The 25,479-nt window shown below is 44.6% G+C and overlaps 1 protein-coding gene across 5 annotated transcripts in view; it reads right to left on the bottom strand.

Annotated features, from left to right (window-relative positions):
• Positions 1 to 24,087, bottom strand: part of RGS17 (regulator of G protein signaling 17) — a 64,025-nt gene extending 39,938 nt beyond the window's left edge. For 2 of the 5 annotated variants that reach the window (XM_082215358.1, XM_082215359.1), the window contains exon 1: positions 23,820 to 23,922. The gene's annotated coding sequence lies outside the window, so the exon portion shown is untranslated. Of the gene's footprint in view, positions 1 to 23,819 lie in introns of all 5 variants that reach the window. The other 3 variants (XM_082215363.1, XM_082215362.1, XM_082215361.1) reach the window with 3 other exon arrangements.
• Between the last annotated feature and the right edge of the window lie 1,392 nt (positions 24,088 to 25,479).

The raw sequence follows: 25,479 nt of genomic DNA, 5'->3' as shown, positions 1-25,479 counted from the left end.
GGGGAGCAATCCATTTTATAAGAGTTATGGACTGCATTGCCATTCTATGCCTTCTTTTGTAATACAGTATGTGAAGAGAATACTGTATTTAAAACCAGAATTTTGGCATAGACTATGCTCAGTCCAAAGTGGAAGGTCCAGCACCATTTCCTAAATTATAGACCATAAAATTTGATATCTATTAGAGCCCTGGTGGTTTTCAGATTGTTTTCTAGGAAACTGGGTTCTTTGAAAGTATATCCTTAAAAGTTTCTTTAATGGCAATGTTATGTACTGAAGTTGTCACCCTGGGCCAGCAGGGGGATACTGTAGATAGTTTTACTCAGGTCCACATATGCAAATAAGGGATCGAAAGTGACGTTCAGTGATTGGATAGTTACAGAAAGTTGTTACAGTTACGTTGTACTGGAACTCTATATAAGCAGGCTGGCGGAACCCTTCAGTTCAGTTCTGTTCTGGCCTGGGAATAAACAAGAGTTGTTTGAAGAATCGCTGTGTCATCTGATATGTTCACCCACAACTTAACAGGCAAGCTGAGCTTCCCTGAATATAGCTTGCTCACCACAGCTGATCTGTCCCTTTATTACACAGCTATGGAGAGGTTTTGAGTGTGTTCTAGTTCACTGTGCACAGTCAGTCACATATTGCTGTCAAAGGGGAAATAGTGTCAATGAGTTCAGCTGGAACTCTGTACATGCCTCGAGAATATGTGCAATTTGGCTTTGCTCTAAGCAATGAATGTGCTGTTATGGTACAAGGGAAACCTGTTATGGTACAAGGGAAACTGTGCTAGTAGCCTGCTTTGATTTCAGCATATGTCAGGCACAAGCAGGTTGCAATTATCTAACTGATTCCTTGGATGCCATGTTATTTTACTTTGGGAATTGTCACAGTTTCTAAAAGGGATTTTTTTGTTTCAGAACCAAGGTTTGGTGGGTTCGCAAGAACCAAGGGAAGCAATGGTGGTAGTGAATCGATTTGGAGTTGGGTGACTGGCCTCCCCAGTGAAAGCTAGGATTCTACCACTGTTCCAACAGGTGGAAACACTATTTTAAATACCTAAACTCCTGCTGAAGCATCCAAGACTAGTTGTGGCTCTCACCCTGCTGCTACAGCAAACCATTGTGAAACCATGATCCAAAGTGTTCTTCCTATTCCTTTTACGTAAAGGTAGGCCAATATATTGACTGGACTCTATAGTTTCTCTCTAACTCTTGCATCTCCATTATCTCAGCCAACTCTGGTTCTCATGAGACGGAAAGAACTATTGCATGTAACATTTTCTCATCCTGGTTCCCCTGCTCTCGCCATAGCAAAGCTGAGTCTCTTAACTCCATGTTCAGAAATGCTTCACTTCTAGTCCTTCCCCTTTTGTTTCTGCAGTAGTAATAAATTATATGCTCCATATGGTATTTTGAGCCACAAAAACAGTTGTCATTGCTTCTAAATCATTTTACCTTGGCATGATCTTACTCCTAAATACCATTATTCATTTGTAAACAAACATTGCAATTGCAACAGCAAGAGCGGTTATTGCTTTTATTGGGTTTTACTGATTACCGCTAAAAACCACAAAGTAAACAAGCCAATCCCAGTTAATGCCATCATGTCTGTAGCATCTAATTTTCTCCACTAAAGATCCCTCGATAAGTATTGCTAATTCGCCCAAATTAGCCATTTTGTGAGTACAGTGGTACCCCGCAAGACGAACGCCTCGCAAGACGGAAAACCCGCTAGACGAAAGGGTTTTCCGTTTTGGAGGCGCTTCGCAAAACGAATTTCCCTATGGGCTTGCTTCGCAAGACGAAAGCCCATAGGGAAATCTCCGGGACAGCGGGGAAGCGCAGCGCGTCTTCCCCACTGTCCTCGGACCTCCTCCCGCGCGGCATCGGGACGAGGCTCCGATGCTGGGCGGCGGAGGGGGAACGTCTCCTCCCGCCGCGCGGCATCGGGACGAAGCTCCGATGCCGGGCGGCGGAGGGGGAACGTCTCCTCCCGCCGCGCGGCATCGGGACGAGGCTCCGATGCCGGGCGGCGGAGGGGGAACGTCTCCTCCCGCCGCGCGGCATCGGGACGAGGCTCCGATGCCGGGCGGCGGAGGGGGAAAGCCTCCTCCCGCCGCGCGGCATCGGGACGAGGCTCCGATGCCGGGCGGCGGAGGGGGAACGTCTCCTCCCGCCGCGCGGCATCGGGACGAGGCTCCGATGCCGGGCGGCGGAGGGGGAAAGCCTCCTCCCGCCGCGCGGCATCGGGACGAAGCTCCGATGCCGGGCGGCGGAGGGGGAAAGCCTCCTCCCGCCGCGCGGCATCGGGACGAAGCTCCGATGCTGGGCGGCGGAGGGGGAAAGCCTCCTCCCGCCGCGCGGCATCGGATGGCTTTCCTGAAGACTTGGGGTGGGAGGAGGGTTTTCCTTCCCACCGCCAACATTCAGAATGCTGTTCTGAATGTTGGCGGTGGGGAGGAAAAACCCTCCTCCCACGCAAGCCCCGGGAACAGAGGGAAAGCGCTGCGCCCCTTCCCCTCTGTGCCCGTACCTGTCCTGAAGGCTTGCGGTGCGGAGAAAAGCCCTTCTCCGCACCGCCAGCCTGGCAAGCGGTTTCCCTAGGAACGCATTAATTGATTTTCAATGCATTCCTATGGGAAACCGTGCTTCGCAAGACGAAAAACCCGCAAGAAGAAAAAACTTGCGGAACGAATTAATTTTGTCTTGCGAGGCACCACTGTACATGTGTAAAATACATGTTCAAATAAATGTGTGCAAAGGCACACACACTTATCAGTAATAACAGGGCTGGCCACTGGTCTGGGGACACTAGAATATATCCCAGAATCCTACGCAATGAAGTGGGAAAATTTAAAACCACAAAACTAGAACATTTGTAGCTCTATATGGAGGTGAATATGCCAGTGACATAATTTTAGATTTTTTCTTCTCCATAATATTCTTTTTGAGGTTCCTAAATCATTATTACATTACCACAGCAATCAGATTTGCTTTTTGAAGCTGTAGGTGCAATGTCTGCTTTCAGATTTGTACCTCAAATTTTTGGACAACACTGAACCACAGACAAGGACCACAGACGTAAGATTGCAGCTGATTCCAGTGTTTCATTGAGCCCAGAAGGGCCAGATTAACAAGGACCTCCTTAGAAGGCATGTTGGCTATTCTTGTGGGATGCTCTCCCTAGGGAGGTACACCTGACACCAACTTTATCTAGTTTTATGTGACAGGCAAAAATTTTTCTAATGCTACTAATAATATTTGCCCTTTGGTATTAGCTTTCTAAATATCAGCACTAGCATCTTGAATTGGGTCCAGACATTAATAAGGGAGAGCATTTAAAGATTTCTTCTTTCAGATGATGAAATGTATGAACAATACATCTTCTGTTTGTGTATGTCAAGTTAAGTTACTCAGCTTTGAGAAAAGCAATGTCTCTCCAATGATCTTACAAGTACAGTCGTACCTTGGAAGCTGAACACCTTGGCACTCACACGTTTTGGCTCCTGAATGCCGCAAACCTGGAAGTGAGTGTTCCGGTTTGCGAACGTTCTTTGTAAGCTGTACATCCGGTGTCCTGCAGCCAATCGGAAGCTGTGCCTTGGTTTCCAAATGTTTTAGAAGTTCAATGGACTTCTGGAATGGATTCCGTTCAGCTTTCAAGGTACGACTGTAGTAGAACCCTCCATTCATATTTCTGCATTATCTGTGCAATAATCCCATCAACTAAAATTGTGTACCATCAACCTACCTTCCTTCCTTCCTTCCTTCCTTCCTTCCTTCCTTCCTTCCTTCCTTCTCTCTCTCTCTCTCTCTCTCTCTCTCTCTCTCTCTGGTTCACTAAAATTAGCTTTTGAAAGATAAGGAGGGATTCTTGACCTATCCCATGAGGATAAATTATTAGTGCGGTTGAAAGTGATGCTGAGAAAGACGGACTGTGAATGAATGTACAATGTAACATGGAAGTCTATAATTTCTTGAAAAGTTAGCAAAGAACTAAGCTTACGTCACATCAGACACAGAAGGAATTATTTCTTTGCGGTTCCATAGACTAATTTTCATGATAATAAATCATCGGGTAAACCTTTCGTTCCAGTTTCAAGAGATTCCAATCACAATCATTCCTCAGCATTTGCTGCTTCCAGGCACATAGTGATGCCTCTTATTGTATGATCAAAGGAAAGACAATCAAAGCTGCATTTGTATAATTTGATTTAATAAGGGTAAGGAAACTATAGTATATGTTGTGTGTGTCATCCCCGCAGGACTCCTGGGAATGCTAAGCATGCTTAAGGAAATGTTTTTTCCTAGGGGTTGTTTACACTCTCCTAGATTGGATCATTTCCACTATCCTCAGGCATGATTATAAGGATGTATTTTCTAAAATGGGTTAGTATTAGTTGATAGAATTGCTATTCTTTACACAGCTTGCCTCAGTGTCCCACAATGTCAAATAAATGTCAAATAAACTTCATATATAATACAAAATAAAACATACCGGTATCTAAAAGTGATAAAAATAATAGAAAAAAAGAGTAGCAAAAAGGAAGAGTGGATTTTAGGACAGGAATTCTGGAATCATCAAATCAAGTTTAAATCCATGCTCTAGGTTGTAATGTTTGTAATGAGAAAGGTCTGGCTTTCTGATGTTTATGGGGGCTGAAATGGGGATCAGAGGAAATAATCTGTGATGTCCCAGCATGCACTCACACCACCTGCTGTATTGTGGGAGCTGTTGTCTCCCAGCATGCACTGTGGAGCCATTACCGTAACTTCAGAGTACAGTGGTACCTCTGGTTAAGTACTTAATTTGTGCCGGAGGTCCGTTCTTAACCTGAAACTGTTCTTAACCTGAAGCACCACTTTAGCTAATGGGGCCTCCTGCTGCCGCTGCACCGCCACGATTTCTGTTCTCATCCTGAAGCAAAGTTCTTAACCTGAGGTACTATTTCTGGGTTAGCGGAGTCTGTAACCTGAAGCGTATGTAACCTGAAGTGTATGTAACCTGAGGTACCACTGTACTGCATTAACAGTTTTTTTAGCACTAGCCCATAAAAATGTCAGAAAATAAAAAAGATTGACATATTCTGCAAAATTCAAGTTAAAAATCATCAATTACGCAAAAAAACCATGGAAATAAAGCCCCCCCCCACTGAGTGCATGATCAAAAAGTGGAGAAAACAGGAAGAGCGTCTCCTCAAAATGCCAAAACAGAAAAGGGCCTTAAGAGAAAAACCAGCAAAATGGCCAAACTTGGAGCAGAGGCTTAAGACAAGGATTATGGAGCAATGTCAAAGTGGGATAAGTGTGTCAACAAAGATGATACAATATGAGGCAAAAAGGTTTGCAAAGGAAATAAACATTGCTGGCTTCATAGGAAAGGCAAAATGGTGCTACAACTTCATGAGGAGAGAAGGCTTGGCTATGGGAACACGAACCAAGTTAGTGCAGAAAATGCTTATGAGGATAAAATTCAAGCATTTCACGTCTATGTCATAAAACTCCAAAAAACCAAGTCAGATTGCAAACATGGATGAGGTGCCTCTCAATTTTGATGTGCCTTCCAACAGAACTGTTGATATGAAAGGGATCAAAAGAGTGGCAATCAAAACAAGTGGTCATGAAAAGACCTACTCTACTGCTGTCCTTTCATGTTGTGCAGATGGTACCAAACTGCCTCGTATGCTCATTTTTAAGAGGAAAACGTATCCTAAAGAGACCATACTGTGACAAGCTTAAAATGGCAGATCACTCATAGCCACTTGCCACTGTTAACTAGGTAAATCCAAACAGAGGAGTGAGCTCAGGACCAGACCAGACACCTGTGAACCCAGCAAGTGCACCTCAAGGATGTCAGGGGCTGATGCTGGGCTGATAAATAGCCATGTGCAAAAATATGTTAGGCTAAGCTAGGGGTCAGGAGGTCAAACTGAGGTCACACTAGCAGGAACAGTTCTCCATATAGTTGTGAACTCACAAAAGTGATAGTGAGGGAAAACAGGTCACTTCTGTGTATGCCCCAGCTCTTTGCTGAAAGCAAATCACTGAGTTATGCTACTGACAAGCTTCCTAAATTGAATCCAGTGATCTATCTCTCAGGGAAGTTCCTGGTTCATTGATCAAAAGGAAGGTGTGAGGGAGAGCTGCCGGTGTAACAGAGTTAATGAAGAGTTATTTGCCTTGCCAAATTGTGGGATCTCTTTATCAAGGAAGCCTAATAACACATTCCCTTTTCAAGACAAGTGCCAGAAGCTTTGTTTAAAGACTTCCATTTTATAGCTTAAAAGTAGCAAATAGGTAGAAATAGGTAGTTTTCTATTTGTCACCATCATTTCTTTCTCTGCTCCATTGGACACTTATTGTACGTATCATTACGTGACAAGAAAATGTCCCTTTCTTACCAAATTCTTCCTTGTGTGTGTGTAGCAGCACACAGCACTGCCAACTCAAATGATCTTCCACATTTATCTAGTTCAGCTGTCCACCTTGAAACAAAAATCCCTATATCCTATCATCTGTACTACACTAATAGAAGCAAGCAAGCAAACAAAATTGTAGTTATCTGTAAGCAGAGGCAGGAGAGAGCCATCGTTTTCATTTAGTTAATGCATTTCATAACCATGCCTTCTTCACAAAAGTGTGAAGAAATAATAATAATAATAAAAATAAAATATTTATACCCCACCCATCTGGCTGGGTTTCCCCAACAACTCTGGGTGGCTTCTAACAAAAGATTAAAAGTACATTAAAACATCAGTCATTAAAAACTTCCCTAAACAGGGCTGCCTTCAAATGTCTTCTAGACGTCAGATAGTTGATTATCTCCTTGACATCTGATGGGAGGGCGTTCTATGTTGAAAACCATCAACATAGCATATAAATACTACACACACACCAGTAGTAACTTGGAGGAAGGGCTTTTAGTGTGGCTGCCCTTGTTCTGTGGAATAGCCTTCCTGTTAAGATCAGACAGGCACTCGCTACTTGCCCTTTCTGGAAACAATTTAAGACATTTTTGTTCCAACAGGCTTTCCCAGCTGAATAAATGGACCTTCACCTTGTGCAGGGGCAGAGGAAGGGGGATACAGTGGGTGCGGTCTGCCTCGGGTGTCACCACTGGGGGGGTGACAAAATGCCAGGCGGCAGTCACCGTGGGGTCTGCAGTGCGCCCGAACCACGCACCTGAGCCAGGCTTCGTGTTGCACAAATGGTCTGCCCACTGCCTCCCACCCAGCTGTAGGGTGGCTGAGTGGGAGGAGGCAGGCAGACTCCAGAGGTCCCGCGGTGCGACCCACCCCTATGGGCGGCTCACCCCGCCCTTGCCCTGGCGCTATGGGTGGCTTGCCCTGCCCCAGGTGCCCGAGTGGCTTCCTCCACTGCTGACCATGTGTGTCCACTTGCTAGGGATTTAGTCCTGTTTTAAATGTGCTTATCACAGCTGGAAGGGCGGAAGTCAGGGGGACCAACTGTAGGTGGACCCAGAGCCAAGTAGTGTATTTTTCCTTGTATAAGACTAGGTTTTCTCCCTAAAAAATAATGTCCAAAGTTTGGGGGCATCTTATACACGGGGGGCCATCTCCTCCCATTTTCTTAAATCAGAATCTCCAAAAATAGGGGGCATCTTATACATATTGTTGTTGTTTAGTCATTTAGTCGTGTCCGACTCTTTGTGACCCTATGGACCAGAGCACGCCAGGCACTCCTGTCTTCCATTGCCTCCCGCAGTTTTGTCAAACTCATGTTCGTAGCTTTGAGAACACTGTCCAACCATCTCGTCCTCTGTTGTCCCCTTCTCCTTGTGCCCTCCATCTTTCCCAACATCAGGGTCTTTTCCAGGGAGTCTTCTCTTCTCATGAGGTGGCCAAAGTACTGGAGCCTCAGCTTCAGGATCTGTCCTTCCAGTGAGCACTCAGGGCTGATTTCCTTCAGAATGGATACGTTTGATCTTCTTGCAGTCCATGGGACTCTCAAGAGTCTCCTCCAGCACCATAATTCAAAAGCATCAATCCTTTGGCAATCAGCTTTCTTTATGGTCCAGCTCTCACTTCCATACATCACTACGGAGAAAACCTTATACATGGGGGTGTCTTATAGACGGAAAAATAAGGTAATTCTAGTTTTGTCCCCATCCTCCTCTCTGGGCCATCGCTTGATCAGGTTGCAAGCAAAAAGGTAGGCAGGCAGCGTCTGGCTAAGGGCAGACTTATGTCTCTTCTGCTGTAATGGACCAACTTTCACTGCAGCTTCCTCCACTGAGTCAGACTATGCTTCTATGTCTCTGTGTAGGCTTAGAATGGTAGAACCTCAATGTATCCCAAACAAAAATGGAGTAGGAAAATAGATGTTACCAGTGCTTTTTTCTGGGGGGTACGCTAGGGTACGCATACCCTTAAACATTTTGTGAATCTAAGTTTGGCCTCATTGAGGGCAGTATTTCAATATGAGTAGGAAAATGATCATTTTTTCCCAGAAAAAAGCACTGGATGTTACAAGAAGTGTTGAAATGTTACAATATCGTATTTAAATTTACATCACAAATATATGTATCAGGAAAGACGTATCTATTGTCAGCCAGCCAAAAATTCATCTGGATTTGTCAGTGATTATACAACAATGTCAATGTTTATCATATTTTTGCATGTTAGGAAGATATACGCATGTAAAACTGCACGTACCTGTGGCCTCTGAAACTCAATAGTTTCAGTCCATGTCTGAGAAGGAGATTTACACAATTTCAGACTTTTTCAACACCTTTTGAAATCCAACATCACCTCCCAGCAATGATAGCCACAAGAACCACAAGCAGAACTGGCCGAAATTAGTCATTAATAACACCAGTTGCAAAATTCCATACATTTCCAGTAAGTGGCAAAACCTATTTTTTTTATTATTCCCGTTTAATTTATTGCACCTTAAAATAATCTGGTGCTTTTGGCTGGGCTGCATCCCTTATTACTTTTATTTTCCTTTGAAAAGAGAGAAACCAAAATTTAAAACCAGAGATTGAAATTCTGGGAAGTGGAACCATGTGTGTCTGGGAAATGTGTGAAGACACTGAGGAATATGCCATAAACAATTACAAGATTGTTGAACCAGATGCAACCTGCCCTTGTGGTGTAGTGGTTAGTGTTGGACTAGCACCTGGGAGCCTAGGGCTCAAATCCCCACTAGACCATGGATTTCACTGGATGACCTTGGACCAGTCACTACCTCACAGTGTTGTTGTGGGGATTAAATGAGGAAGGGGAGAACCATGTATGCCACCCTAAGCTCCTTGGAGGAAAAGGTGGGATATAAATGCAATAGATAAACATAAAAAATTACAATGTGGTCCCCATTACTTTTGTGGATAAACTAATTTGGTTTAATTCAGCAATTTGATCAAATAAATCTAAAACTCTTATGGACCTGCAGTTAATCCCTGTGGCTTCAATCCTTCAGCAACAGCAACTTAGATGAGGGGTGTGCATGTGTGATTTTTATTGTAATCAAGGATAAAAGAGTTAACACCTTGTGGCGATCACACAAGGTCCACGGACGTTTAACGGTCTATTGATCCCTGTGCCACCACTGTGCTCGCTTCCCCGCTGCCACCAACCAGCTACTCTCTGGTAAAACACTGAGTCCAGACTCAGTTTATCGTTTCTCCGATAATATTCCTGTCAGTACCTTAACTTTAATTTCTTTACCGGCCTATACCTTCCTGATACCTTCTGACTGATTATCTCAACTGTTTGACTGACTCCTCTTAACAAATTCTCTCATTCTCTCACACCAGACTAGCCCAACCTACAGACTTATCTGTCTCTTCAGACTGTCTTCTCAACCACCCTAACTCTAACTCCAACTCCCCCCAAAAAACCTCTGTGCTTAAACCTTATACACAGATAACTCTGCCCCCTGGGTTCCCATTGGTTAGTCATTTTACAATTCGTTAACCCTTTCCCTATGAACCCAGTATGATGTCACACACCTAGGAGGGCAAACGCCACACACCTCCTTTCCCAATTTCATGAATTTCCTAATGTCCTAATTTCAGGAATTGAATTTCATGAATTCCTTTCCTAATTTAATGAATTGAAAGTAAACATTACAGACACCCCTCCATGAAATACAATCATGCATTTCATGTATTAGATTCAATGAGCCTAATTTTGTGCAGGATTGCATCCTAAAATACCTACTGTTGACTCTCTATTTTTCTTGCTAATTTTTCTAAAGAGCATCTCTGTAAGTAAAAATAAATTTTGATTAAGTGATTGTGGTTGGGGCAGGAAAGGAAGCTACCATCAGGTATGTACATAACGTGATGACAAGCTATTCTTAAAGTGCAATTGAGTATTTATCAATTAATAATTAAGCGAAGTTAAGCATGGTCCCGAAGGAATCATTCCCAGGCTAGGGCTTGATCAGCATTTTTATTAATGACTTGGACTCAGGAACAGAGAGCGAGTGTGCTCATCAAATTAGTACACTGTGCTAAACTGGAAGGATCGCCAATACTTTTCAGTTTATCAGGAGGGTGCATAATTATCCTGGTAAACTGGGTAATTGGTCTGAAAATGAAAGGAAAAGAAAGCAAATTCAGCAAAGGCATTCACACACCCTGCAATGTTTCACAGATTCCTGCACCTAGTCCCACACTGGGAGCCACTACCCAACGCTTCCTCCTCCACCACCGTTACTTGTTGCTGCAGGTTCCACTCTGCTTGCTGTGAGCTACATTGTTAAAGAGCCTGTGTCCAATGCTCATTTAAAAGCTAAGGGGGCATTTGTTCATTTGGTTTAACAAAGTACGTGTTTTCAATCGTTCAAAATCTAAATCACCGGTTGCAGCATCTGAAGAACATTCTGCCAAGCAGCCCAGATGTTGCTGAGACAGCGGTGTGCAAGAGAGGCAGCGTGGGAAAACCCTTGGCATTGACTGGCACATTCCAAAGGTGGTCCAAGGAGGGAGGGGGGGCTTGATCCCTATATAAGGAACAGCCTGCCTTCCCTCCAGCCTCTCCGCTTTGCAGCAGCTTCCCAGTGTGCTTTGGGGTCGCCACTAGGAGACTATGTAGGATCCCCCCCCATCTGCTTCATTCACACTTGACAGGGTGCAAGTCAGACTACTGTGTTGTTTAAATAGGTAAATCTGCTTGGTTTTGTCACTTTTGGCAGTTTAGATGTGGGGAAAGAAATAGTTTGGTTGAGCCTGGTGATACCCTTTCAGCACCTTTCATGAGATTGATCAGCCCGGAGGCTCACTTTTTGGACTCCACAGTTCAGAGGTTGAGGTGGTATTATTATTATTATTATTATTATTATTATTATTATTATTATTATTATTATTATTTGAACTTATACACCGCCCTATACCCAGAGGTCTCAGGGCAGTTCACAACAAGACCACAACATATCAAATCAAAAGCAATAACCCAATAACCCCCCCCCCAAAGCCACATTTTAAAATGGTGTTGGATGTCAATAAGATCAACCAAAGGCCTGGTTAAAAAGGAGGTAGGGGCCTCCTTTGAAACCATACTCAAATCAAGTAGGCTAGGGAGCTATTCCCCAATTCCTTGGGCAAGGCTAGGTCTCCCAAAGGCTATAGTTATCCAGTATAGTCAGTTCCCGCCCCACAGTCAACCGCCTTCTGCCGATTTTAATTGAAGGTTATATAAAAGTGGTCTAGTTTATGTGTCTGCCTCTTTATTTGCCTACTGGGAAACACATGTAGCAGTCTGTACATGAGAGTGAATAACCTTTGGCCCTCCAGATGTTGCACAACTACAACTCCCATCAGTCCTAGCAATCATGGCCAAGGCCAACAATGATGGGAGTTGTTGTACAATGAGGTCTCATGTGCCAAAGGTTTCCCACACCTGAGTCACATGGATGCGGACTAGAGATGAGATGCATCCAGTCTTCACTCAGATATCTAACTTATAGAGCAGGGGTGGGGAACTGGTGGACACCCAGATGTTGTTGGATTGACTCATGACTCTCTTCGTCCCTGATCATTGCTGGCTGGGGCTGATGGGAGTTGGAGTCAGTCCAACAAGATCTGCAGGGGCCCCTCTCCTGTTCTGGAGACTTCTAGGACAGGGTAAAGGACTGAAGAATGCCGACTCTGGTAACTCTTGTAACTCACATTAACAAACATGTTAATAAGGCATTTCAAAACACAAAAAAAGTAAGCCAAGTGAGAGTAATCTACCAGGGATTATTCCTGATACAGAATAACACGTTCCTACAGGACTGAAATTTCTCATCTTCCCTTCACACTTTGGGTATTTAAGAGGTGATTTATTTATTTTTTAAGATGCATTTATATTCAGCTTATCTTCCAAGGATAAAAATGCCATACATGTTTTATCTTCACAACAATCCCATGAAGTAGGTTAGTCTGAGAGACAGTGACTGGCCAAAGGTCAACCAGTGAGCTTCCTTGTGAGGATTTGAACTCTCGTCTCTCATATTCGAGTCCAGCACTCTAACCACTGCCTCCACATTGGCTTTTAAGAAGCTATAATCAGGCTATTTGAATTCCTAGAGACGCTAATTCTGATGCCCTCACAACATATTGTACAAATACCAAGGGTGCTTCAAAATCAGTGTTTATTGTGTGGTTGGTGCTTCTCATGCATGCCAGTCTCCACATGATGCCATTGGTATCAAAATTCCAGTATGTATCCCTCCCCTCGCCCCTGATTTAATTTGGATATACCCTTTTGGCAGAAAACCCAACTATATCTCCCTATCTCTATATATCTAATGATCTATTTGATTCGTGTGTTTGCAATATTAAACCCCCATTTGGAAGCACCCTGAGAGATTTGAGTGGCAAATCAGGAAGCCTCAGCCTCCCTCCCCCACCCTGTTTGAAGCAAACCTCTCCCTTGAATACAGTGGATGGTTATAGGCATTCCACATTCTCATAAACTCAGACCCTCCTCTGCAATCTGAGAAGAATAAAACTGATCTAGCTTACAGGATTATTTGCCATATAATTACAAACAGAATTACAGGATTACAAACAAGAGAATGTGCAGGAAATGTTTTGAACGCCCTAAATTGCCTCATGAATGCTGACCAGTATAACGGTTTGGAACTGCCGTACGAACAAAATTATATTAGCGATACGTTAAAATGCGATCTCACTTCGCAAGGAACTGCCAGCTAATATATAGCATTTTGCCATTTCTGGAACAAAATCAAACCGCGGATTTGACCAAGTATCTAGGTACTTAATGCATGCACTAAATAAATGCACTGAACCTGCTCTCTCGCTTGTGCCTGTTACAATGGGACTTACTGATGGAGAGAAGCACCGTGCAGTGAATCCGCTCTTCAAATGAGGCAAATCAGCATCAGTCCGATTGTCTGCTTGCATCTGCTTGAGGCTGAGCATGGCAGGAATTAAACGGTAGCAGTGTGAAGCCTGTGATGATCTTGCCATGAAGAAAAACGTACACTAGATGAACCTCTCCCGAGTTCAAAAAGCAGCATTACAGCAAACATGGCTCATCACTGAATTTTTCATTCAGTCTGCATTTCTCTTCCGCCTCTCCTCACCCAGATATTAACGTACCTATCAGTGTGTGCACAAAGACTCAGGAATTGTCGCTTGAACATTCCAGTCTAAAACACGGCTCCTTTTCCCCTGAGAATGGCAGAGCAGATTCTGTGCCAGGAGGCTCTGTTTGGGGGAATCCCCTGCTGGGAAGTGCAACAACCAGGCCCAGCAGGGCTGTGCGAAAGATAACATAACCTGGGTCTATAATTCCTGGCACTTCTTTGCTTTTTTGTGGTAGCCTGACCTTCAATACATCCCCCTGGTGACCAAACATCATCAGATGCGACAACTTTAGGGAATTAATAGAAAGCCGGCTTCCTCAATTCATCTGATTGGAACTAATATTTTCTAAAACAGCATCAAGCCAAACCAAGTCTGAACCAAAAGACAAGTGAAAGAAGTGGGTCTTCAAGGCTTTTTTTTTTTTAAAAAAAAAAAAGTCTGGTATCAATGTGGCCACAAATACCCCTATGAAGAGGGAGTACCATAAGCAGTGGGCCACCACTAAGAAGGCCCTGTTTCTTGTGCCTGTCTTTAATTAACTTGAGAAAAGTTAATTAATTAAAAGTTAATTTTGGATTTTGCTGGTATTGTGTAACCATTCTAGCCACCTAGCTTGACTTGTACGGGAGCTGCATTATATTTTTAATTAATTGATAAAAACAGGAGGTTTTCTGCTGAAAAATATACAGCAGAAAATTTTCTAAATTGAGGATGCCTTGATCAGGGCAAAGCTAGATTATTTATTTATTGAATTTATATACCGCCCTATACCTGGAGTTCTCAAGGCGGTTCACAGAAAATATCACAATAATATAAAATCAAAATAAGAATAATAACCCAAAAACACCCCCTCCCAAAAAGTGCCACATTTTAAAATGGGTATAGGATGTCAGTAGGTCAATCAAGGGCATGGTTAAAAAATAACGTTTTTGCCTAGCGCCTAAAGGTGTATAATAAAGGCACCAGGCGAACTTCCCTGGGGAGAGCATTCCACAGATGGAGAGCCACTGCAGAGAAGGTCTGTTCTTGTGTTGCCACCCTCCAGACCGCTTGAGGAGGAGGTTTAGGAAGGAGGGCCTCAGAAGATGATTTCAGGGTCTGGGTTGGTTCATATGGAAGAGGCAGTCTTTGAGATTAGACACCATTCATACAGTTATCAGTCTGGATCACGACCCTAGCAAGTGGAGCAAGAGGTCCATTTGTGCCACACAGAGGTCCCACACACCTGCTATTCACGGTAGAAGACAAACTTCCATTGGTGTAAATAGAGCTTTTACCCCAATGCAAGTACAAGGTAAGCTCAGAAGGGAGGGGTGTATGCAAGAGAACCATTTGGCTATGCTCTATTTCCACTGGCAGGACCACCATGTCTCTGAATACCAGTTGCAGGGATCTGCAGGTGGGCAGAGTGCTGTTGTGCTCATGCCCAGTTGCAGACTTCTCACAGGCATCTGGTTGGCCATTGTAAAAACAGGATGCTAGACTAGGTGGACAACTGTTCTGATCCAGCAGTCTTGCCTTATATTCGTATATATGCTGCCTTGGGTTTCATGATGGAAGACAATCTGAATATTAGTTTTTTTAAAAAAATAATAAGAAGTTATGTTTAGGGAGCTACAGCTGAAGAGCAGCTAACTAACGTTTTACATAAATAAGATTTTTTTTTTGTCTGTCTCCAGTCTTTGTGGGCTTTGAGCATGCAGCAGCCGTAGGAATACATTTGGCAAAGCTGATTTAGGCAGGGAACACTGTAACTGGATGCCAGCACAAGGTTATAAAATCTGCTGCCTGTCACAATTAGCAGTTTTGCGGTTATTGAGAACGCCCGACTGAACAAACTCAGCAACATCTGTTGAACCTGCTGCCTTCGCTGAGATGCATACTGGGGTTGTTCTCTCCCATTTTAAAAGTGTTTTAAAAGTGACAAAAGAGGGACAAAATGAATTGGGGAAATCATGCAATGTAATTTGTTCATTGGACGAAGCCGGACGGCTATTGGAGGGTCATATTCAAAGCCAAATGAAACATACAAGGGAAAATGGGGACAGGCTTCATGTTAAATGGTGATGAAGGAAAGAATAATATAGCAGTTCATGAGATATATGACTAATCCACTACTAAAAGGTTCAGGGACATGCTGCACCACAATTTTTTGAAAGATGTAACACACACACTATACTGAAGGGTCTTAATTTGTTGTTTGCTTCTCTCATTCTCTGTTACTCACTCATACTTGAATACAGTCAGAATTTCATTATACACAACAACACTAGCCAAGTTAAGAAATGGGCATGTGTTCATTGGGGCTTACTCCCTAGGAAGGCTTCATCTACACAGACTTGTAATTCTCAGAGTGGTTTAACAGTCAATCCCTCTTTCCAGGGAACTGTAGCTCTGTGATGGGAATAGGAGTTTCGGCATCCTTAACAAACTACTGTCCCCAGCCAGGATTTTGGGGAAAGCTACAGATGTTTAAGATGGAATGATATGGCTTGAACCACCTTTAGGAAAGCGCCTTTAGCTCTCAAAAATGGCCCATCTTGATCCAGCCAACTGAACCTCAGTATTAAGTATACATTAATCACACAGGAGGAATCGCTAAATATAGTGGCAAGCCACTTATTAAATATACAGTGGTACCTTGGTTGTCGAACTGTTCGACTCCCGAAATGGTTCAAAAACCAAGACGTTGCTTCCGGTTGGCTGCAGGAGCTTCCTGCACTCAAGTGGAAGCCATGTCGGACGTTCAGCTTCCAAAAAACATTCGCAAACTGGAACACTCACTTCCGGGTTTGCAGTGTTCAGGAGCCAAAAGGTCTGACTACCAAGGCATTTGACAACCAAGGTATGACTGTAGTTTGAGGATATGATCAAAGGATAGGGAAGCCCTATGCTAGGACTCCACACATCTCCATTGTACTATCGACCATGCTTTCTTCTCTACCAAAATTCATGCCAAGAGCCTTTCCCTCGCCATATACAGTGGGGGTGGACTTTGGGACTGAAGTGCCCCAAGTCTAAGACCCTGAGTCTGTCAAATATCACACCTGAGACCCCCTCAGCCAGCTTAGTAAGGGAAGCCACTGATATATCAGTAGCAGTTAAAGGCGCCAAGTCCAGATTGTAGGTCGATATGCTTGGGCTCAGTGCAGGATAGGCTCAGGGGATGCAACTCTCACAATACATTAACATATGCTCATTTGTTGGTTAATGCCAGCATTCATTGCCTCAGACTAACCCACATATTCCAATTTGTTGGCATGAACACTCCTTTTCAATAAATTGCTTTATTGGGTCTAGTTTTTTTCAACGTTAAATTCATTATAAAGTAACTTCTTAGTGACAGAGAATCTGCTTTGTATGTCGAAGGTCCCATACTCAGGGAAGGCTGACTGCTAGCCCTGACGGCTGTGCTCTGCCTCCATAGCCAGAGGCAGGAATGCTTCTGAATACCAGTTGCTGGAAACAGCAGGAGAGGAGAGGACTCTGGTGCTCAGGTCCTGCTTGCAGATTTCTCACAGGCAACTGGTTGGCCACTGCAAAAACAGGATGATGGATGGAGTAGATGGCCCTTGACTAGATCTAGCAGTCTCTTCTAATGTTCTTATGTCGCCTGTCTGAAACCCTGGAAAGCTGATTCCAGCCTGTGTAGGCATCACCGAGCTAAATTGACCAATGATCTGACTCAGGATAAGGCAGCAGTTACATTCCTGAGGAGTTTTACTTCATTACAAAGCAAAGTGATAGGATATTGATGGGGCACCATTCCAACAGTTCTAACCCCACATATCAGGCTGTTTTCTGTCAAGAGTTCACACATAAATTCTCCATTTTAAGACATTCTTTAATCTGGATTCTTATTTGTCTTTCAGATTCAGTCTTCATGAAGACGGGTGGAAGGCAGAAGGCAAACAGTGCAAGCCATGTATGCCAATTTAGATTAAACAAATTCAGTGGTACCAAAGTAGCTTTAATACAGTGCACTAAATTAAATACTTTGTGAACAGGAGACTTCAAGTCTCACAGCCCTATTAATGAAGTATTTAAGCTAAGCCTCACATTATAGGATGGGGGCGCTCATCTCTGTCCTAGTTCATAGGACCACCGAGCCTTGTTTTCATTTGCACAAAGATTCCACACACGGTCTGCACAATTTGAAATCCACCAACTGAAACACAACTCACCAGCCAGTCTGCAAGAATCCAAGAACCTAACTGCCATTGGTGCCTTTAAAAATCTGGTTGCCGGCAGCCTCCTTGCAGCAATGACAACGAAGTACTCTTCCTCCCTCCTATTTATTTATTTAATTATTTGCTAAAATGTCTACATTGCCAACTTCAAGAAAATGTCATGATGGTGAAAAGCAAACAACAAAATAACACCCAGAAAATACCGTAAATACAAAATGCACCACAAGCCTGTAGATTGGATTAATAAATCAATATAGTTGGATCACCCCAAAGGAAATGCCTGAGTGAAAAGTTTTAAGAAGGCATCTATCTGGTTCTTCCATTGTGCCAAGAAATGCATCCTTGCCATCAGACACACAACTTGGCAGCTGTTTGACAATCCCGTTTTAGTAATGTCAGGCAAGCAGCAAAAAACAGAAGGTTTATCAGGTCTTTGGTGAGCTGATGCTAGTTTGGTAGGTCACCATTTGTAGATACTCAGAAAAGCAGGCTCAGCAGAAGGCACTGCTTCACTTTACATGGTGCAAACCACTTTTTGTGCTGTGGTAGGTAAAAATGATCAATAGGACCAGGCTGCTGATAGCTTTGCATGGATGTTTCGATCCATCGTTGCCAATGCATCTATCAGATAACAGTGTTCTATCTTTCTTTCTTTCTTTAAAAAAAAAGTTAAATTCTCCCTTCAATTCTGTTCCAATAAAAGCTGGATTCTCCATCCCATATACATCTTCATATGTTTATATATTTTACCAGATATATTTTGTTTCTGCTAGCCATGATAAGGGGCAAGAGCTATGAGGATAACTGAAAACCAGTCTGACCATTCACAGAAATTCTGCTCTTCTCGAGTTGCTGGGATTTTGGTTCGCCCCATGTTTTTGAAAACATCTTTGTGGCCTTAAAAGACAGAAACTTGCTTTTAAAATACTTTAAAAGCTGATGTGCTGAACCTTCTGATTATTGAAAAATGCTGCATTTGTGGATTGAAACTACAGAACACAGAGGCTGCTGCCTGCAGTATCCTATTTACTCTTTAACAACAACAACATTAGAAGCCTCCTCCTTGCACATTTGGGGCATTCCTGGGCCTGCTGCAGACTGCATGGCATAGACAAGAGCCTTGGATGACTAGACAGGGATGGCCAGATCGGCACCATGAATGAGGAATGCTGACTTCTAGGCATGCACTGATGATAACTTTACCACGCACCAAAGCCTGGACCCTGCTGAATAGGCCTAGCATAGCTGTGTGTAATGGGAAGCCAAATTCAAGGTGAAAGTATTCTGGAGTCTCCTTTCTACAAAATTCCATTGCAGATGCCAGTCAGTCAGACCCAAAATCACCACCAAATTCTCTCATTTCCGCCCCCCTGCCTAGAATATGCTGTCAAGTTTATATGTATTGTCTTGTAAAAAGTCAACCCAAATGTTTGATTTGTCATGAAAGGCCATGTTTAGAAGCTGAAACAGTCGGCTATTGAGTATTATCAAGGTGGCTCTTCAACTCAATATTCACCACTGGCACATGTTACCAGTACCTTTAGGTTGCTACTATTTTGCTTATCTTCTTTCTTCTAAAAAGCTTCACCTACTGATTCCTGTGTATTATGCTGCTATTAAAACCAACGTCCAGACAAGTTGGCAACCCCTTCTACCTAGCATATACAATACATGTACCCTGCAACTCTTTGCAAGCCAATTAAAAATGCAAGAGTTGTATTAACAGAGCAATATAATCCAGTGAATGCAGATTTTACCCTGATTTTTCATTGTTACAACAACCCTGTAAGGTTTTTTTTATTATAGCCTAGGAGGTAATAACTAGCCAGCAGTCTCCCAGGAAGCTTTGTGTCTGAGCAGAGATTTTGCACTCGGGTCTCTGTAGTTGAATGTCACTACTCTAGCAGCTACATCATTATTCTTACACACTTGTAAAAAAATATTGTCCTTGTTTTCTAGTGAGGGGTTTCTCTGCAGATGATCACGGCATAGAACTGATCAGCAAGACAAGAACTAAGCAAATATATGAGAGCTAGGAAGATGGATGACTCTTAGAATAGAGCAGCCTCCATCAACTCCAACCAACATAGCCAATGCTGAACTACCAGCCCCCTTCATCCCTGACCATTAAACCTGCTGGCTGGGGCTGATGGGTCTCGAGCCAGAGTCCAACAAGAATAAAAATCTGGAGGATGACAGGTACCCCGTCCCTGCTCTAGGGCAGACCACCAGGAAACTAAGCTGAAGACCAAGGAAGTTTGATGAAGTACAGTGGTACCTTGGGTTACAAACGCTTTGGGTTATAAGCACTTCAGCTTACAAACTCCACTAACCCAGAAGCAGTACCTCGGGTTGAGAACTTTGCCCCAGGATGAGAACAGAAATCACGCGGCAGCAGGGCGGCGGCAGTGGGAGGCCCCATTAGCTAAAGTGGTACCTCAGGTTAAGAACGGTTTCGGGTTAAGAACGGACCTCCGGAATGAATTAAGTTCGTAACCTGAGGTACCACTGTATTGATCGGAAAATATGGTCCCTGAATCTCCATTAGAAGCTCTTCCTTCCATTATTCTCTACTGTTTCCTCAAACTCCATTCTTCCTCCACCTAGTGAAGATTTGTTGGGTTCCTTCACCAACACACAACTTAGTTCTTTCTGCTTAGATTCTAGAACTGTCTGGAGGAAGCCATCTTGATTAAATGAAATAGAGGAAGAAGGGTGCCAAGCAGTTTATCAACAAAGTTTATCAACCAGAGGTTCAACCACATGCTTATAACCTCCTGAGCCCAGAGTTCCAGCCAACATCCAAGATAAGTAGCATGTCCCCCTGACAGCTAGGGGCAAAGGAGCAGGCCAAGGTAACATGGAGGGCATTCTATTTCCTCTTTGTGTCATGTCCATGCCTTTCAATCCCAATACTTCTGATGAGAGGGGAAGTTCAACTAGTCCTTCCTTAGGAAGCTCATGAAAATGTCAACACACAAACACACAGAGAAATGGGGCTACTTATGTACAAACCATGGTAGTTATGCCAGGAAGATTGGAAACTGCAAAAGAGAGATGTTTGTCCCTGTTGAAAAGACATGAATTCAAGTCATTTCTCTGTTATAATTTTATTTGCTACCCAGTATAAAGGAGTGAATTTTTAGGGCAGTGGTGCCCCCCAACTTATTTAATACATTCTTATGCATGCTGCGGATAGATACCTAGAACTGATTCTTCTTACAGATCATGTGCATGTGCGTGTAAGAGAAAAAGACAGAGGAGAGAGAAGGGGTGGCATAGAAAGAGTGCACGGACCATGCAATCCTGTAACCTCTTCCCACTTTCGTCCCTTCCCCACTGCTGGCATACAACCCCAGATAAATTACCGCTCAGGGAATGTGGCTCTTGAAATTTTAAAAAATCCCTCACTCTGGTCCATTCCACACTGACAATACTTTGGCATGCCATAAATATAGGCCTGGTCCATGCAGTATGTTAGAACTTCCATATCCTCCACTTCACCTCCAACACACAGCTTTGCTTTATTTTTATGCATCTTTCATGTTCTGCTTTTCAAACAAGACATATGAGGTTCCTTCACTCATTCAGCTGCAAAGGACACACATGATACAGGAGCCAGGAAGTTATTGAGAGAAGAAAAAACTGATAAGAACAGATTATAGTTTTGTTTGACGTTTCATTAGTCCCCTGACGCTAATAATATTCTGAGTAAGAGGGGTGAAAGTTTAGTTTGAGACTAGCCTGACCAGGGCTGAACCCAGAATCTATTTACCACGCCAAGATTTGGCCCTTGAACATATGAACTAAGAGTGCCTCAGAACATGTATAGAGTGTATCTCCATCACCAAAGAATTACAATAGACTGCCCACTCATAAGCTGAAAGTTTAAGGATTCTAGGAGTTTGAGCGCAGCTTTTGGTTTAGTTTAAATCCAGACCTTCCTTTTCCGCAAATGACCACAGAAGAAACCACTTTTCTGATGCAGAACTGAGGCTCCTCTCCTGTGTTCTCATAGGGAATTACTTTTGACTAACTATGCATAGAGATTAGGCTATGAATGGGGAAAAGGAGGTGTGCAGCAGAAGCAGTGCAGAGATTGGGCAATGAAGAATGCTATGGAATAACCACATCCCTGTGACAATAATTTTCTGATTGATTCCAATTTAACATACATAGTATGAATGAAGTACAGAAACACAAAGGCAGGTTGTCGACTTGTCAGGGCCAATGTTGGAAAGCTAGACTGGGGGAGTGAAGAAGTACAAAGGCCATTATGAAGGGAGTAAGGATTTTGTCACACAAATTACAAACAAATATATGCTGGGGTTTGCAGGCAACATTTTGGGTGAGTGCCCAATACCCCTTCATCACTCCCCTGGAGACCTTCCTAATACAACACGATAATGGAAATTAAGAAACTAAAACATTTTACAACTCTTTGAAGAAAGATCCCATTAATTCAAATTTTAAAAGAGCATAGAAGTAGTGGTCTTGACTTGAGTAGCCCATCTACCTAAAAATTATCCTGAGAGACCAGAAACTGACTGGAAGGAAAGGAATCCTAGAAGCTGAGAGGTAAGCAGAAAAGAGTGTTGAGACATCAGATCTCACGGCTTCCTGGAGAGAAAGATGGAGGGAGAGCTGACTTTGAAAGGAAGATCCCATCCATCACAATCTGCCACCCTTCTCTCCTTACCCTGTGTATTGTCGTTGTCGTCGTCCCCCCCAAAAAAAATTACACACACATACATGCCTATTGGCAGAGTCAGCAATTCCGCCAGGACACTCTAAGCAAAAACTGAAGATTTCAATCACTCTGTCAGTGTATCAGCTATGGGTGGGTGGGCAACAGATTTTTATTTTACCTGGGGAGAGATGCTCTGCTGCCCTTCTAGCCTAAGCAGGCTGGCAAGGATCCTGCTAGCTGTAGCCTAGTCTCTCTCTCTCTCTCTCTCTCTCTCTCTCCTCCAATCTCACCCTCCCCCAATATTTCCACAGTAATGGGGAGAAGAATCTGGCCAAGTCCAAGCCCCCCTGCCGATGCCGCAGAATGCATGAAGAGGGTGGCTGGGTGGCGTTCAGCCAGGAGAGGCTCTGCCTGGTATAGAAAGGGGGGAAGCATGCCTGGCTCTCCCTAGGAAAGGCAAAGAGGCTGTCTGTCACCCCCTCTCACCCCCCTCCCATCCCTCCGTGGTGTCCCCTTCACACCAAAGCAGCTACTAGAGATTCAGAGGGTGTTTCTCCTCTTTTCACCCCCTCCTTCTTTCTGAAATTGGTGGCATGTTAAATTCCGTTAGGGGTTGTCGCTGATTATTTAAAAGGAAAGAGTTCTAATCCAAGATTTGGAAGCGCTTAAAAAAACCCCACAACATTTTTCTTAAATGGCTCTACACGTTGCCAGGATCTTTATGCATTAGAGATGTGAGGGGTGTGAATCGGCTGGAGACTTTCAGGGAATCAACCCAGATACCTCTCTGGGAGGCATTTGAGGGAATTACAAAACAAAACCACCCAGCATCTTTTCATCTCTGAAAAACGGACATGTGCACATTTCAGGAGCTCTGCCACCCCTCTTTTCAGCGCTACACCCCTTTTTACGAAATTTCTCCCCACCCACCCGGGAAAAAAAAAATCTCCTCTTCCCAACCCCATCTTCTGCCTCTCTGACTCGCTCGGTTTCCAACCCTTCGCTCGCCGAGCCCGGCAGCATCCTTCTCCTCCATCTGCAGCCCCCGTGTGTGCGTGTGGCAGTCGGTCCAGGGAAGACACCCCGGCGAGCCTCTCTCGCTCCCCACCCCTTTCTGCATCACTGGAGAGAAACAACACCCCCCCCCCGCCGGCACCCAGCACACCCGGAGGCGCGCACCTCTGAAGGCGCCGCCAGCCCCCCCCCGCTCGCCCCCTGCCCGCGCGGAGCTCCCTCTCCCCTCGCCAGGCTCCTGATGGAGCTCTCGCCATTCCCCCCTGCATGCATCTGGGTCCCTCCAAAAGCAGACATTTTGGGGCCGGGGCTCCGTGCGCGGCCGAGATTGCCAAAGGGAAAGCGCTCCGGCGTCTTACCCGCCCCCGCCTGGCTGCGCGCGCTCCGCCCTGAGCGATCCCGGCGAAAAAGGCTGGCGCCGCTGGTCCCTAGCGGAGCTGCTGGGCTGCCATCCGCCCAACTTCAGCACCCAGCCGGCAGGGAGAGAGAGAGGAAGGGAGGGAGGGAGGGAGGGAGAGGGGGGAAGGAGAGAGAGGGAGCAAAGCAAGGGAAGGAGGAGGAGGAGGAGGAGGGTGGAGAGCCCAGACCTCAGTAGTCTGCGCACGCGCCTTGCCGCCAGCGCTGGCCCCGGCACAGCAGCTGGAGTTTCCCCGCTTCTCCCGAGCGTGACTCACTCCTCGCTGCCCCCCTCCCCCGCACACACGCCGCCGCCGCCCACGGCCCCCCCCCCACACGCCGCCTCCCCCCTCCCCGGGGAGATTCCGAGGAGGTGGGGGAGGAGGCTGTCTGGCGAGCGGGGGAGGAGGGAGGGGGAGTTGCCCAGACTAGCCCCCCCACCCTCGGGCTGAGTTTTCCGGAGGAGAGAAGGCGGCACGTTGAAAAGATCCCCGCGAGCAGGCCAGCGGGCCACGTGTTTGTGCGGGGCGCGCGCGCGTCCAGGTGAGCGCCCGGGCGAGGTGGCGGGAGCCGCTCCAGATTTATTTGCTCATTTATTTGTTTCATATCGGAGAGAGGAAACGGCTAAGTTTCGGCCAAGCAAGAGAGAAGAGCTGCCTTTTTCCGGTGGGGAGGTTGGCAACCGAGCTAGATTCGGACTTGGGCGTCCGAGCGCAGCGGGCGGCCGTGTCGGGAAGCGGAGCTGCCTCCGGAGCCCGGACGACGCTGAGAAGTCCGGCAGCTTATACTGCTGGGATGGATCCGGGGAATAAAGAGCAGACCCCCCCCCCGACACGACATCAGGGGCAGCCTTTGACTGAATGCTCTACGGTCCACCTAGTCCAGTGGGTCCCAAAGCTCCCTACCCTATCAAAAAGCATTGTCCACTAAGGAAGATAACAACACAATAGAATTCCAAACAGTTACAATTAATTGCACATTTATTTGAAATTCAGTTTAAACTATTTAATTTAATCGATTCGACACTGCTTGATAAAGTGGTACCAGTTGCAGATGTGTGCGATGTCCATATGCTACATATCAGCTGTAGGAAATCCAAATATAACCATGATGTTTCACATAGTCAAAATCTGTGAAGCTGCCTCTGGCAAGTCAACCAGAAAATGGATATGCTGTTATTTTTTTACCTGATGTTACAGATGATGAGGAGGTGGTGAGAGGCCTGTGGATATTCATTGTAGCAACCCCAGAAGGAAAAGAAAATATTGTGACCGATCTTCTGTGCACTTTCCAAAACACGGAAACTGCTCCAACCCAGTTGCACATTGGTGAAGTATGGAGAAGCACTGAGTTACATTCTTGTCCCTTCTCAAGAGCTGCTATTCAATATATACAGGGGGGTATTTCAGCAAGCTGAGATTAATTTCCAGGGCTAATCATTTTGTTAGGGAGAAAAACATTTTGAAAGAGTTCTGCATTTAGTGCAATGTAATGTTAAAGAGAGCTGGTCAATGGCTTAAAAAAATATAGTTCAGTTTCATTTTCACATTGTGCGAGCAGGTGTTTTCTGAAGTGGTTATGAAAGAGAGAGTGGGGGCTTTGATAATGGCTGTATTCTAGCCA

The sequence above is a fragment of the Podarcis vaucheri genome, assembly GCF_965113315.1.
Source record: "Podarcis vaucheri genome assembly, chromosome: 3".
Taxonomy (NCBI): domain Eukaryota; kingdom Metazoa; phylum Chordata; class Lepidosauria; order Squamata; family Lacertidae; genus Podarcis; species Podarcis vaucheri.
The sequence above is the reverse complement of the archived record's forward strand: the minus strand, read 5'-3'. Positions and strand labels throughout refer to the sequence as shown.